Below are 6,267 nucleotides of genomic sequence, written 5' to 3'. Positions count from 1 at the left end.
GAGTAAATTTATTTTTACCCCTCAAAATTCTACTCACAACACCCCATAATGACAAAATGTAAAAGTTTTTTTTTTTTTTTTTTTTTGCAAAGTTTTAAAAATAAAAACAAAAACTAAGAAATCACATGTATGTAAGTATTCACATCCTTTGCTCAATAACAATTACAGCCTCAAATCTTCTTGAATATGATGCCACTCTAATGGAGGCCAGCAGGTGTCACTGTGTGTATGTAGTTAGTGAGACTTCACTCCCAACAGCTCAAAAGGATTCTCTGGTCACAAGGCCAGAGCCCTGGGTTTTAGCCTTCTGGTTAGAGAGTCTGAGTCCCATGCCGAGGATTGTGAGTTCGTGTCCTGAGGGAAGCGAATGGCCGGAGTCATAACAACAAAAAGCAGAGTGCAGCTACTACACCACAAGCTTGGTGCATCTATCTTTAGGCAGTTTTGCCCATTCCATGCTTGTCCATGAAAAAACTGGGAGCATGGAATAAATCCGGAAAGTATTCATAGCACTTCACTTTTTCCACATTTTATGCTACAGCTTTATTCCAAAATGAAGTAAAATTTTTTCTCTCAAAATTCTTCTCACAACATATGATGCACCTTTGGCAGCAATTACAGCCTCAAGTCTTCTTGAATATGATGTCACAAGCTTGGTGCACCTATCTTTGGGCAGTTTGGTTCATTCCTCTTTGCAGCACCTCTCAAGCTCCATCAGGTTGGATGGGGAGTGTCGGTGTACAGCCATTTTCAGATCTCTCCAGAGATGTTCAGCCAGATTCAGGTCTGGGCTCAGGCTGGGCCACTCAAGGACATTCACAGAGTTGTCCTGAAGCCACTCCTTTGATATCTTGGCTGTGTGGTTAGGGTCATTGTCCTGCTGAAAGATGAACCGTCGCCCCAGTTTGAGATCAAGAGCGCTCTGGAGCAGGTTTTCATCCAGGATGTCTTTGTATATTGCTGCATTCATCTTTCCCTCAATCCTGACTGGTTTCCCAGTTCCTGCTGCTGAAAAACATCCCCACAGTATGATGCTGCCACCACCATGCTTCACTGTAGGGATGGTGCCTGGTTTTCTCCAATCATGATGCCTGGCATTCAGACCAAAGAGTTCAATCTTTGTCTCATCAGACAAGAGAATTTTGTTTTTCACGGTCTGAGAGTCCTTCTGGTGCCTCTTGGCAAACTCCTCATGGGCTGCCATGTACCTTTTACTAAGGAATGGCTTCTGTCTGGACACTCTACCATAGGGGCCTGATTGTTGGATTGCTGCAGAGATGGTTGTCCTTCTGGAAGGTTCTCTCCTCTCCACAGAGGAATGCTGGAGCTCTGACACAGTGACCACCGAGTTCTTGGTCACCTCCCTGACTTAGGCCCTTTTCCTCTCGATCTCTCAATTTAGATGGGTGGCCAGCTCTAGGAAGAGTCCTGGTGTATCTGAACTTCTTCCATTCATGGATGATAGAGGCCACTGTGCTCTTTGGGACCTTCAAAGCATGAAATGTTTCTGTACCCTTGCCTGATTTGTGCCTCCAGACAATCCTGTCTAGGAGGTCTACAGACAATTCCTTTGACTTCATGGTTTGTTTGTGCTCTGACATGCACTGCCAGCTGTGGGACCTTATATGTAGACAGGTGTGTGTCTTTCCAAATCATGTCCAATCAACTGACTTTACCCCAGGTGGACTCCAATTAAGCTCTAGAAACATCTCAAGGATTATCAGTGGAAACAAGACACACCTGAGCTCAATTTGGAGCTTCATAGCAAAGGCTGTGAATACTTATGTACAAGTGATTTCTTAGATTTTGTTATTTAAAAAAAAATCTCAAAGCTTTTCACATTGTCATTATGGGGTACTGTGTGTTACAAATTTGAGAAAAAATTTCATCCACTTTGTATTAAGGCTGTGGCATAACAAAATGTGGAGAATGTGCAGTGCTGTGAATACTTTCTGGCTGTGCTGTATATTCAGGCAGACATAGTTTGACTTGGGAATATGTGACAATATGACATTGTGGAAGCTTGAGTCCTCTCTGGAAAAGCTAAGCACAGTGCACCAAATTTCACTGGGAGAGAACTGAACTACTGAGGGGAAAAGAGCTTTTGTTTTCACTTTGTTGCTGAGGAAACTAATGACATTGAACACTTTAGTTACAGTGAATAACTTTTGCAGTGACTTTTGGGAAACAGTCCATTTAACATGAATAAACAGCTGGCAAGTCGAAGCTATTTGTTTTTTATCTTCCATATAAAGGCTGTGAGGTCATGTAAATTTACTTGCTGTTCTCCTGCTGTGGTGTCAGACTCCACTTAATAAAGTGAGTTGTAGGATAAAAACACGATTGTGTTCTGAGCATCCAAAGGAACAATACAGGGATTCAGCTTGACACAGAGTAAATTAAATGATGTGAACTGCTTTATGTCAAACATGCAAAATGTAGTTGTTGCATGTTTGACATGGATTCATGCAAATTTAATTATTTGATTCACTGACACCATGTACTGTGTCACAGATGATGCAGCCATGGTATCATCACAGTCTGCTTCTGTGTGACCTTGATATTTGATCACTTCTGTCCAAAACTGAACCACTTTTTATTCTTGGCTAACACACAACCCATTTCATGTTTGTTCTGAACTTGCTCCAAACAGTTTGAGTTCAGTGGTTATGACCCCTGAGTGACCTTTCAAGGTTACAAGGCCAAAGGTTATGTAAACAAAGTGTGGAGATTGTGTGGAGATTTAATGGTTCATAGAACATGGGTTTATCTATGTAACCCAAGTCCCATGAAGCTGTAACCATTTCCTTGAAACATTTTAAATATCCTGTGTGTGTGTGTAAATATATATATATATATATATATATATATATATATATATATATATATATATATATATATATATATATATATATATATATACACACACACACTCAACAAAAATATAAACGCAACACTTTTGGTTTTGCTCCCATTTTGTATGAGATGAACTCAAAGATCTAAAACTTTTTCCAAATACACAATATCACCATTTTCCTCAAATATTGTTCACAAACCAGTCTAAATGTTGTGAAAGTGTAGTGACACGGACCCACAACAGGGGGCGCAAATGAATGGTCAATAGACGAGCCAAAAATTAACAATTTAATGTTGTGAAGGAGCACAACGAACATACAGACAATCTCAGAATAAGATTTCAGTCAATCCACAAAGGTGACGTGTGGGCAGGCTCGAGGATAGACGACGTCTGTCCTGAGAAGAGCCGGAACCACACGATTTCCGCCGCCACCGAACCTGGTGAATACTGGAGCCGCCAAGTCCCGAATTCCCAGGTGATCACTGTCCCCGACTGTCGGATCTGGTACTGCCGGCGAGAACAAAGAGAGTCAAGTGTAGGTGTGTGCACACCCAGTAACAACAACGGTGGGAATGCCACCTCCACCTCTCACTCAATATGCTGATGAATTTACAGTGATCCCTCAGAGGAAAAGAGTGCCATCCTGCACTCACTCAGCCTCCACAGGAAGAGGGATCGGTACTCCTGCAAACACTCACAATATACAGCTTATAAGTAAACACAAATGGCTGAGGATATTACCTCCAATGAAGTACGATATCTCGGCGATGAGGTGGAGATGACGTCTGGGTTTTATGGAGTGCGATGATGAAGAATGAGTGACAGCTGTCAGGAATTAATGAGTGACAGCTGTCACTCCCGGCTGTGTCCGTGGCGGCAGCGCCCCCTCGTGCCTGAAGCCCGCACTTCAGGCAGGGCGCCCTTTGGTGGTGGGCCAGCAGTACCTCCTCTTCTGGCGGCCCACACAACACTAAATCTGTGATAGTGAGCACTTCTCCTTTGCTGAGATAATCCATCCCACCTCACAGGTGTGCCATACCAAGATGCTGATTAGACACCATGATTAGTGCACAGGTGTGCCTTAGACTGCCCACAATAAAAGGCCACTCTGAAAGGTGCAGTTTTGTTTTATTGGGGGGGATACCAGTCAGTATCTGGTGTGACCACCATTTGCCTCATGCAGTGCAACACATCTCCTTCGCATAGAGTTGATCAGGTTGTCAGTTGTGGCCTGTGGAATGTTGGTCCACTCCTCTTCAGTGGCTGTGCAAAGTTGCTGGATACTGGTAGGAACTGGTACACGCTGTCGTATACGCCGGTTCAGAGCATCCCAAACATGCTCAATAGGTGACATGTCCGGTGAGTATGCCGGCCATGCAAGAACTGGGACATTTTCAGCTTCCAAGAATTGTGTACAGATCCTTGCAACATGGGGCCGTGCATTATCCTGCTGCAACATGAGGTGATGCTCTTGGATGTTGGCACAACAATGGGCCTCAGGATCTCGTCACGGTATCTCTGTGCATTCAAAATGCCATCAATAAAATGCACCTGTGTTCTTCGTCCATAACAGAGGCCTGCCCATACCATAACCCCACCACCACCATGGGCCACTCGATCCACAACATTGACATCAGAAAACCGCTCACCCACACGACGCCACACACGCTGTCTGCCATCTGCCATCTGCCCTGAACAGTGTGAACCGGGATTCATCCGTGAAGAGAACACCTCTCCAACGTGCCAAACGCCAGCGAATGTGAGCATTTGCCCACTCAAGTCTGTTACGATGACGAACTGGAGTCAGGTCGAGACCCCGATGAGGACGACGAGCATGCAGATGAGCTTCCCTGAGACGGTTTCTGACAGTTTGTGCAGAAATTCTTTGGTTATGCAAACCGATTGTTTCAGCAGCTGTCCGAGTGGCTGGTCTCAGATGATCTTGGAGGTGAACATGCTGGATGTGGAGGTCCTGGGCTGGTGTGGTTACACGTGGTCTGCGGTTGTGAGGCTGGTTGGATGTACTGCCAAATTCTCTGAAACGCCTTTGGTGACGGCTTATGGTAGAGAAATTAACATTCAATACACGAGCAACAGCTCTGGTTGACATTCCTGCTGTCAGCATGCCAATTGCACACTCCCTCAAATCTTGCGACATCTGTGGCATTGTGCTGTGTGATAAAACTGCACCTTTCAGAGTGGCCTTTTATTGTGGGCAGTCTAAGGCACACCTGTGCACTAATCATGGTGTCTAATCAGCATCTTGATATGGCACACCTGTGAGGTGGGATGGATTATCTCAGCAAAGGAGAAGTGCTCACTATCACAGATTTAGACTGGTTTGTGAACAATATTTGAGGGAAATGGTGATATTGTGTATGTGGAAAAAGTTTTAGATCTTTGAGTTCATCTCATACAAAATGGGAGCAAAACCAAAAGTGCTGCGTTTATATTTTTGTTGAGTGTATATATATATATATATATATATATATATATATATATATATATATATATATATATATATATATATATATATAAAGCACACCCCAAATTAAAAGTGACATCACTCAAATATGTTCCGTGTGAAATTTATTTGAGACATTATGTCAAGGTTGGGGTATACCTTCATTCACAATAATAAAACTTATTGTAATACTGTAATGATTGAAGGTACTAATATCCCAAACTTTGAATAGAGGTTACATGACCTAAGTCTTGCAAATTTTGCTGGCCACCATTGAGGACCCTATGAAATTATTATTTACCAACAATGACAATGGACCAGTGGCGGCTGCTGAAAAACAGTCTTGGTGGGGCTGCTGTGCCAAACGATTCCCTTGCCTTGTCCAGTACAGGCATTCAAGTGAACAGTTGGAAAATTACTACAATTCCACAATAATCATTTCATGTCCTTCTCAAAATCAGCAGTTTTACAGATAAAGTTAACCATTTACAGCTATATTAGGCCCCATTTCTACTTTGGAAAGGAACAGTATCAAATACACTCAAGTTCTTGAGCAAAGAACATTTCAGCATTTGACACCAATTACACACATAGTACACCAAACTGTACTGCACTGACATTATCTTCAGACAAGCAGATCCTGGGGTTCACAATGACACCGACCTTAATAAAATAGAAAATATCAGCAAATTTACACTCTTTAAAATATGGAAAAATTCTTCAATGGACAAAAGAACATTATGTACATACTACAATGTTCACACCACCTTCAGAGAGAGAGAGAGAGAGAGAGAGAGAAAATTAAGGTAATATTTTGCATGAACATTACTGAGTGGAATGGAGACAAACTAAAGAAGCTTGAAAAACTTAAATTAAATAACTTGACTAACTAATAACACCAAAACCTTTAAATTAAATTGGTTAAAATTAATTAACCGTGTAGAGG

The sequence above is a fragment of the Thalassophryne amazonica genome, chromosome 15 (genome assembly GCF_902500255.1).
Source record: "Thalassophryne amazonica chromosome 15, fThaAma1.1, whole genome shotgun sequence".
Taxonomy (NCBI): Eukaryota; Metazoa; Chordata; class Actinopteri; order Batrachoidiformes; family Batrachoididae; genus Thalassophryne; species Thalassophryne amazonica.
The sequence above is the reverse complement of the archived record's forward strand: the minus strand, read 5'-3'. Positions refer to the sequence as shown.